Source organism: Erithacus rubecula (genome assembly GCF_903797595.1).
Source record: "Erithacus rubecula genome assembly, contig: scaffold_299_arrow_ctg1, whole genome shotgun sequence".
Lineage (NCBI taxonomy): Eukaryota > Metazoa > Chordata > Aves > Passeriformes > Muscicapidae > Erithacus > Erithacus rubecula.
The window spans coordinates 73,382-83,332 of record NW_027636029.1 but is presented as its reverse complement, the minus strand read 5'-3'; the positions used below and the strand labels follow the sequence as shown (position 1 = coordinate 83,332).

The window sequence follows — 9,951 nt, the reverse complement described above, 5'->3', positions numbered from 1 at the left end:
GTCTCCTTCTGTGCAAGTGGAACAATCTCTGATATCGGAGATATTTCCCTTTTTTCTTTGCCCTTTTTCGCATCCAACTAGTTGTTGTCTTGGATGCTTTCTGGCCCTTCTGTGATTTTCGCCTCCTGGTAGATTTCCCATCCTGACTAAGCTCAAGCGGGCTACCAAAGAACTTTTCATAACTTCATTCACCACCATTTGTGGATCTTGCCCATCTAAAATTTTCGCAAAGGCCTCCTGGCAGCTGGTAAACCCATATGTAGCAAACATCCTCTTGATGGCAACCGAGTATTGGAGTTTCAACCGTCCCTCCTGAGGCAGTCCCTCCTGAGGCAGATCTACACTCTGGGGAAGATCTTCACTCCCCACGCCTTCCTCTTGGGATAGAACACCTTTGGAGGGAACTTTCATCAGAAGGCGTCTTTTATCACTGATCTGCTTAGCAGTCTTAGATGGTAAATGCTCCATAATCCGTTGGTTGATGTTCTTTTTACCCTCATATATCATCACCAGCTGGCTCAGGAGAGCCTCCTCTTCCTCCGTCCACACCTTTTTGTGGGCCCCTCGTAATGATGGCACTTTTGGATGGGAGGCCTCAATCCGTTCCAAGTTTCTTACAAGAGGATGCGCCAACCTCTTGTGTTGGCCCAGGCCAATCTTGGTGGTAAAACTCTTTTGGCATACCTCACAAGCCCAATCACCAGTCGGAACCACACATACCTCTCCTTTGCACCGTGGGAGGTGACAAGCAATACTGTGATATTTAAGATTTTGTTTACCACACTTCGAGCATTTAAACCAAATCTTTTTCTGCCCGTGATTTCTCTTTAAATGGTCAATCAATCCCAGCATCCGTGTAAAACGGGTGGCACAGCATGGACAAAATGGATTTTTGTCCGGGACGGACACTATAGGTGTTCCAGACGGTGTCCCCTCACTGCTGAGCCCAGGAAGAGCTTCAGGTGATTTGGGCTCTTCAACCACCATTCGAACACACTCAGACACATCACCCTGAACCAGCCGAAAGGGCAAGGTCTCATAAGGTTCAGGTAAATCCGCCAAACCCCTCCCATATACCTCCCAAATGATATCCAATCTCCTCGTTATAAGAGGAGTTTACAAACTCAAGACACTTAAGCTTGAAACCCTCATCGTGTCTTGTGGGGGGTATAGACTCAAGACACTTAAGCTGAAAACTCTTATCGTGTCTTGTGGGGGGTATAGACTCAAGACACTTAAGCTGGAAACCCTTATCGTGTCTTGTGGGGGGTATAGACTCAAGACACTTAAGCTGGAAACCCTTATCGTGTCTTGTGGGGAGGTATAGACTCAAGACCATAAGCCGAAAACCCTCATCGTGTCTTGTGGGGGGTATAGATGAGATAGCGGCCGTTGCAACCTTAGATCTAAAGGGTCTGTCTGAGTGGCCATTGATATGTACCGCAACGAAACCGAATTGTACCATGGTCAAATTAGGAGGAAAAAATTGAGACACGTCCAAGTGAGGGTTGTCAAAGTCAACAGCGGGGCCCTCCCCCACGCTGCTAACTGCGTCCAACTTAGACCCGTGGACCAGGCTCTGGGCGACAGCTATTAGCTGTGCCAATTATTATTTGTTTCAGCGAATTCGTGAAACTGTCGCTGGGTGGCGAGTCCAGACAACAGGGAGGGAGAGTAAACCCCCTCACTCACACTGGGGCAGAAGTCAACTCAGTCACCCTTTACGGGTGTCCAGCGGGACCACTAGGAGGTGTGACTTCCGCAGCTAAGCCCAGTTAGTAACCAACCCTCTCAAGCTGCCTTAAGAGAGTCATAGTTACTCCCGCCGTTTACCCGCGCTTCATTGAATTTCTTCACTTTGACATTCAGAGCACTGGGCAGAAATCACATCGCGTCAACACCCGCCTCGGGCCTTCGCGATGCTGTGTTTTAATTAAACAGTCGGATTCCCCTGGTCCGCACCAGTTCTAAGCTGGCTGCTAGGCGCCGGCCGAGGCGGGGCGCCGGCCCGGGGACCCCCCCCCCGGGGACCCTCCCCGCCGCGCGAACCGCGCTGGCCGACGCTGGCCGACGCCGGCCGCGGGGAACCGCCGCTGGGGCGCCGGCCGCGGCAAGGCGGGGGGCGGGCGGAGGGGGGGTGACGAGCGGCGCCCGCCGCAGCTGGGGCGATCCACGGGAAGGGCCTGGCGCGCGTCCAGAGTCGCCGCCGAGCGCGCGCCCGGCCTCCCACTTATTCTACACCTCTCATGTCTCTTCACAGCGCCAGACTAGAGTCAAGCTCAACAGGGTCTTCTTTCCCCGCTGATTCTGCCAAGCCCGTTCCCTTGGCTGTGGTTTCGCTGGATAGTAGGTAGGGACAGTGGGAATCTCGTTCATCCATTCATGCACGTCACTAATTAGATGACGAGGCATTTGGCTATTTAATGAACATATAAAAATTATATGTTCCTTTTCCGGGTTAAATAAAGGTGGCCCGTCCACCTGGTCCAGATCAGAAATTTGGACCCAAATCTGGGTGATGGTACAAGACGCGATAGAAGGATGAACCCCTTCCCACCCAGAACCAATTCCACTGTCCAGGTAACCGACAGCTGGGTAGGGGCCAACAAGTTTAAACAAGTTTATTCAATTTGATACAACAGTTCGTGCCTTGCTGGCAAAAATATGTACAATATCAATGGAAGATAGGAGCGCTCTGGATGCTAGGGCCCGAGCAGTCTTCCCTAGCCTCGTTTTAGAGAGACCTAGGGCCAATAGCAGGTCAAAGTTCTCCTCATACCACTTCCCCCGCGCCCCAATGGGAAAGCCAATAAATTCTATATCCTCGGCGTTAGTTAGGTCTTTAACTTGTTGTAACAGACACTGATACTTTTTAACCTTTTCCGCCGCAGCCTCCTTTAATGAGGAATTGTTGTGCTCGTATCTCACTGTTGCATCAACCACAAGTGCCTTACTTTCTTTTATGAAAATCAAGTCTGGTTTAAACAATTCTTGATTCTCATCTCGTATGTGTGGTTCCTGAAATACCGACCAACCTTCCCTCTTAGCTTCATTGCTAAGAGTCTCACAGATGGAATTATGTCTTTTAATCCTGGCATCTTTAGTAATTGGGCAACTCCCGATTATGTGAGCTGTTGTTTCATAATCGGCTCCACAGTGTCTGCAGGTTGTCACATACACATCCTTCTTACCCCTAGCCAGGAATTCTCTTGTGGGGTAGACGTTGGCTCTCAATTGTAATGCTGTTATTAATTTTCTATGAGGAATGCCTCTATACTGGGTTAACCAGCCATTACTGATATTATCATTCTCAAAATTTTCAATACCATGGCCCTGGGCAACCAGGTGTTTCCATCTATTAAATTCAGTTTTCCGCCAATTACAAGGTCTCGGGTAGCAGGGTCTGGGAACGGGGACCTCCCATTCCGACACATCTCCACCTCCACTCACGACACTTACAGAAACTGGAATAGGCTCCCAAATTGTCGGGATGGATTCCTTTACTCCACCAGCCCGTAACCATAATTTCTCATATAAAACCTCTATATGTTCTCCCTTCAAAAATTGCACCAAAGTTTCATCCGAAGACTGAGCCAATCTATGCAGCCTTCCCGCCTGTATACTAGGCACAAGCGCCGATAATTTGATAATACCTAGACCACCATCTTTACATTTCGAATACAAGATCGCATCACATGTACTTGGGGGGAGGTGAAGCCAACCCTTGACTTCATTTCTAACAACTAAGTCAAGGAATTCAAGAGGCCCACCTCTAACTTCGGTGTGGTCAGCCAAATATATTAGTCTAGGGATGGTATATGTCCTAAGTATATCGACTTTTTGAAGAGGTTTTAGTGGTGCATCCCTAATCCGATGAAGCCACTCTTCTAGCTTCTTCGATATGCCTGAATCAGCAAAGCCAGTCCAGGGGTCAATCTGTATACCAAGATATCTCTCCGAATTCCCTGGGTCAATCATATTAAGGGGGGTACCATTAATAGTCCAAGCGGGACAATCATTGATGGTATATGCGTCCCTAGTTGGTCTGATGTAAAAACCATGACATTTTTCACCCTTTGTCTGGATACCCGTGAGTTCACAAAATGTCTCCAAAATCTTGATGTTACCACACATTCCGTCCCAGGAGTCACTTACAACACCAAATCATCAGCAAAGGCCATAGCTGTAATTCTTAAATTTCCTCTCTGAAATCCATAACCATTTTTCTCCAGTTTACACAAAAGAGGATCAAGCGCAAGGTTAAACAAAATAGGTGACATAGGGTCTCCCTGTTTAACCCCTCTTAAGATCTTAATCGGGTCTGTCCTTCCTGACTTCATGGCAATAAACGTATTGATGTTTTTGTACAAATCAACAAGCCAACTGGACTATATGGGAATCCACCCCTCTTTGTCTCAGACCCATAATAATATGTTCATGACTGATGGTATCAAATGCCTTAGCAATGTCCACAAACACGACCCCCAAGTCACAATGCTCCCTCTTTGCATGTCTCACCACAAGCTGTAACAGCTTCAGGTTCTCGGAACATCCCGACGCCCGAATAAAACCCCTTTGTCTGGGGTTAATGGGACAAGCACGGGTCAGCCTTGCCGTCACAATCCTGGAAAACAGCCTAAGCACTGTCGAAAGCAATGGTGATAGGCCTCCAGTTATTGATGTCACCCACCTTTTCCAAATCGGTGGATTTCGGAATCAAGACTGTCCGGCAATCCCGGAGCAAATCAGGTATTGTTCCAGCAACCAGCCAGAGGTTGAAGATCTCAGTCAACAAAGAAAACTTTGGGTCTTTCTTAAGAAGCTGACCCAAAGTAATCCCATCCGGCCCAGGAGCGGAGGTCTTAGCTATTTCTTTCAAGTTCTTTTCCACCTCCTTTGGTGTTATCAGGGCCTGAAAAGCGGTGTTATCAGCCCTCCCATGCTGGCGGGAAGGATTGAAGGCCCTTAAAACCAACCGGTGTTTCCCATCGAGCTTTAAAAGCAGCGTGGACAATGTTAGATGGTAATTGGCACTGCAAGTCCTCAACATCATCTAAGATGATGCGTGCAAGTCTCCTTCTGTGCAAGTGGAACAATCTCTGATATCGGAGATATTTCCCTTTTTTCTTTGCCCTTTTTCGCATCCAACTAGTTGTTGTCTTGGATGCTTTCTGGCCCTTCTGTGATTTTCGCCTCCTGGTAGATTTCCCATCCTGACTAAGCTCAAGCGGGCTACCAAAGAACTTTTCATAACTTCATTCACCACCATTTGCAGATCTTGCCCATCTAAAATTTTCGCGAAGGCCTCCTGGCAGCTGGTAAACCCATATGTAGCAAACATCCTCTTGATGGCAACCGAGTATTGGAGTTTCAACCGTCCCTCCTGAGGCAGTCCCTCCTGAGGCAGATCTACACTCTGGGGAAGATCTTCACTCCCCACGCCTTCCTCTTGGGATAGAACACCTTTGGAGGGAACTTTCATCAGAAGGCGTCTTTTATCACTGATCTGCTTAGCAGTCTTAGATGGTAAATGCTCCATAATCCGTTGGTTGATGTTCTTTTTACCCTCATATATCATCACCAGCTGGCTCAGGAGAGCCTCCTCTTCCTCCGTCCACACCTTTTTGTGGGCCCCTCGTAATGATGGCACTTTTGGATGGGAGGCCTCAATCCGTTCCAAGTTTCTTACAAGAGGATGCGCCAACCTCTTGTGTTGGCCCAGGCCAATCTTGGTGGTAAGACTCTTTTGGCATACCTCACAAGCCCAATCACCAGTCGGAACCACACATACCTCTCCTTTGCACCGTGGGAGGTGACAAGCAATACTGTGATATTTAAGATTTTGTTTACCACACTTCGAGCATTTAAACCAAATCTTTTTCTGCCCGTGATTTCTCTTTAAATGGTCAATCAATCCCAGCATCCGTGTAAAACGGGTGGCACAGCATGGACAAAATGGATTTTTGTCCGGGACGGACACTATAGGTGTTCCAGACGCTGTCCCCTCACTGCTGAGCCCAGGAAGAGCTTCAGGTGATTTGGGCTCTTCAACCACCGTTCGAACACACTCAGACACATCACCCTGAACCAGCCAAAAGGGCAAGGTCTCATAAGGTTCAGGTAAATCCGCCAAACCCTCCCATATACCTCCCAAATGATATCCAATCTCCTCGTTATAAGAGGAGTTTACAAACTCAAGACACTTAAGCTTGAAACCCTCATCGTGTCTTGTGGGGGGTATAGACTCAGGACACTTAAGCTGAAAACCCTCATCATGTCTTGTGGGGGGTATAGATGAGATAGCGGTTTTTGCAACCCTTAGATCTAAAGGGTCTGTCTGAGTGGCCGTTGATATGTACCGCAACGAAACCAATTGTACCATGGTCAAATTAGGAGGAAAAAATTGAGACACGTCCAAGTGAGGGTTGTCAAAGTCAACAGCGGGGCCCTCCCCCACGCTGCTAACTGCGTCCAACTTAGACCCGTGGACCAGGCTCTGGGCGACAGCTAATAGCTGTGCCAATTATTATTTGTTTCAGCGAATTCGTGAAACTGTCGCTGGGTGGCGAGTCCAGACAACAGGGAGGGAGAGTAAACCCCCTCACTCACACTGGGGCAGAAGTCAACTCAGTCACCCTTTACGGGTGTCCAGCGGGACCACTAGGAGGTGTGACTTCCGCAGCTAAGCCCAGTTAGTAACCAACCCTCTCAAGCTGCCTTAAGAGAGTCATAGTTACTCCCGCCGTTTACCCGCGCTTCATTGAATTTCCTCACTTTGACATTCAGAGCACTGGGCAGAAATCACATCGCATCAACACCCGCCTCGGGCCTTCGCGATGCTGTGTTTTAATTAAACAGTCGGATTCCCCTGGTCCACACCAGTTCTAAGCTGGCTGCTAGGCGCCGGCCGAGGCGGGGCGCCGGCCCGGGGACCCCCCCCCGGGGACCCTCCCCGCCGCGCGAACCGCGCTGGCCGACGCCGGCCGACGCCGGCCGCGGGGAACCGCCGCTGGGGCGCCGGCCGCGGCAAGGGGGGGGGCGGGCGGAGGGGGGGGGGGGCGAGCGGCGCCCGCCACAGCTGGGGCGATCCACGGGAAGGGCCTGGCGCGCGTCCAGAGTCGCCGCCGAGCGCGCGCCCGGCCTCCCACTTATTCTACACCTCTCATGTTTCTTCACAGCGCCAGACTAGAGTCAAGCTCAACAGGGTCTTCTTTCCCCGCTGATTCTGCCAAGCCCGTTCCCTTGGCTGTGGTTTCGCTGGATAGTAGGTAGGGACAGTGGGAATCTCGTTCATCCATTCATGCGCGTCACTAATTAGATGACGAGGCATTTGGCTATTTAATGAACATATAAAAATTATATGTTCCTTTTCCGGGTTAAGTAAAGGTGGCCCGTCCACCTGGTCCAGATCAGAAATTTGGACCCAAATCTGGGTGATGGTACAAGACGCGATAGAAGGATGAACCCCTCCCACCCAAAACCAATTCCACTGTCCAGGTAACCGACAGCTGGGTAGGGGCCAACAAGTTTAAACAAGTTTATTCAATTTGATACAACAGTTCGTGCCTTGCTGGCAAAAATATGTACAATATCAACGGAAGATAGGAGCGCTCTGGATGCTAGGGCCCGAGCAGTCTTCCCTAGCCTCGTTTTAGAGAGACCTAGGGCCAATAGCAGGTCAAAGTTCTCCTCATACCACTTCCCCCGCGCCCCAATGGGAAAGCCAATAAATTCTATATCCTCGGCGTTAGTTAGGTCTTTAACTTGTTGTAACAGACACTGATACGTTTTAACCTTTTCCGCCGCAGCCTCCTTTAATGAGGAATTGTTGTGCTCGTATCTCACTGTTGCATCAACCACAAGTGCCTTACTTTCTTTTATGAAAATCAAGTCTGGTTTAAACAATTCTTGATTCTCATCTCGTATGTGTGGTTCCTGAAATACCGACCAACCTTCACTCTTAGCTTCATTGCTAAGAGTCTCACAGATGGAATTATGTCTTTTAATCCTGGCATCTTTAGTAATTGGGCAACTCCCGATTATGTGAGCTGTTGTTTCATAATCGGCTCCACAGTGTCTGCAGGTTGTCACATACACATCCTTCTTACCCCTAGCCAGGAATTCTCTTGTGGGGTAGACGTTGGCTCTCAATTGTAATGCTGTTATTAATTTTCTATGAGGAATGCCTCTATACTGGGTTAACCAGCCATTACTGATATTATCATTCTCAAAATTTTCAATACCATGGCCCTGGGCAACCAGGTGTTTCCATCTATTAAATTCAGTTTTCCGCCAATTACAAGGTCTCGGGTAGCAGGGTCTGGGAACGCGGACCTCCCATTCCGACACATCTCCACCTCCACGCACGACACTTACAGAAACTGGAATAGGCTCCCAAATTGTCGGGATGGATTCCTTTACTCCACCAGCCCGTAACCATAATTTCTCATATAAAACCTCTATATGTTCTCCCTTCAAAAATTGCACCAAAGTTTCATCCGAAGACTGAGCCAATCTATGCAGCCTTCCCGCCTGTATACTAGGCACAAGCGCCGATAATTTGATAATACCTAGACCACCATCTTTACATTTCGAATACAAGATCGCATCACATGTACTTGGGGGGAGGTGAAGCCAACCCTTGACTTCATTTCTAACAACTAAGTCAAGGAATTCAAGAGGCCCACCTCTAACTTCGGTGTGGTCAGCCAAATATATTAGTCTAGGGATGGTATATGTCCTAAGTATATCGACTTTTTGAAGAGGTTTTAGTGGTGCATCCCTAATCCGATGAAGCCACTCTTCTAGCTTCTTCGATATGCCTGAATCAGCAAAGCCAGTCCAGGGGTCAATCTGTATACCAAGATATCTCTCCGAATTCCCTGGGTCAATCATATTAAGGGGGGTACCATTAATAGTCCAAGCGGGACAATCATTGATGGTATATGCGTCCCTAGTTGGTCTGATGTAAAAACCATGACATTTTTCACCCTTTGTCTGGAGACCCGTGAGTTCACAAAATGTCTCCAAAATCTTGATGTTACCACACATTCCGTCCCAGGAGTCACTTTACAACACCAAATCATCAGCAAAGGCCATAGCTGTAATTCTTAAATTTCCTCTCTGAAATCCATAACCATTTTTCTCCAGTTTACACAAAAGAGGATCAAGCGCAAGGTTAAACAAAATAGGTAACATAGGGTCTCCCTGTTTAACCCCTCTTAAGATCTTAATCGGGTCTGTCCTTCCTGACTTCATGGCAATAAACGTATTGATGTTTTTGTACAAATCAACAACCAACTGGACTATATGGGAATCCACCCCTCTTTGTCTCAGACCCATAATAATATGTTCATGACTGATGGTATCAAATGCCTTAGCAATGTCCACAAACACGACCCCCAAGTCACAATGCTCCCTCTTTGCATGTCTCACCACAAGCTGTAACAGCTTCAGGTTCTCGGAACATCCCGACGCCCGAATAAAACCCCTTTGTCTGGGGTTAATGGGACAAGCACGGGTCAGCCTTGCCATCACAATCCTGGAAAACAGCCTAAGCACTGTCAAAGCAATGGTGATAGGCCTCCAGTTATTGATGTCACCCACCTTTTCCAAATCGGTGGATTTCGGAATCAAGACTGTCCGGCAATCCCGGAGCAAATCAGGTATTGTTCCAGCAACCAGCCAGAGGTTGAAGATCTCAGTCAACAAAGAAAACTTTGGGTTTTTCTTAAGAAGCTGACCCAAAGTAATCCCATCCGGCCCAGAAGCGGAGGTCTTAGCTATTTCTTTCAAGTTCTTTTCCACCTCCTTTGGTGTTATCAGGGCCTGAAAAGCGGTGTTATCAGCCCTCCCATGCGGCGGGAAGGATTGAAGGCCCTTAAAACCAACCGGTGTTTCCCATCGAGCTTTAAAAGCAGCGTGGACAATGTTAGATGGTAATTGGCACTG

The 9,951-nt window shown here is 48.3% G+C and overlaps 1 long non-coding RNA gene across 1 annotated transcript in view; it reads right to left on the bottom strand.

Moving 5' to 3' along the window:
* Positions 1-1,498: 1,498 nt before the first annotated feature.
* The window catches only part of LOC306815934, a 12,336-nt gene continuing 3,883 nt past the window's right edge, over positions 1,499-9,951 (bottom strand). The window contains exons 2-3 of the long non-coding RNA XR_013777529.1: positions 2,143-2,183; positions 1,499-2,053 (exon numbers count right to left, since the gene is read on the bottom strand). This is a non-coding gene — a long non-coding RNA (uncharacterized lncRNA). The remainder of the gene's footprint in view (positions 2,054-2,142; positions 2,184-9,951) is intronic.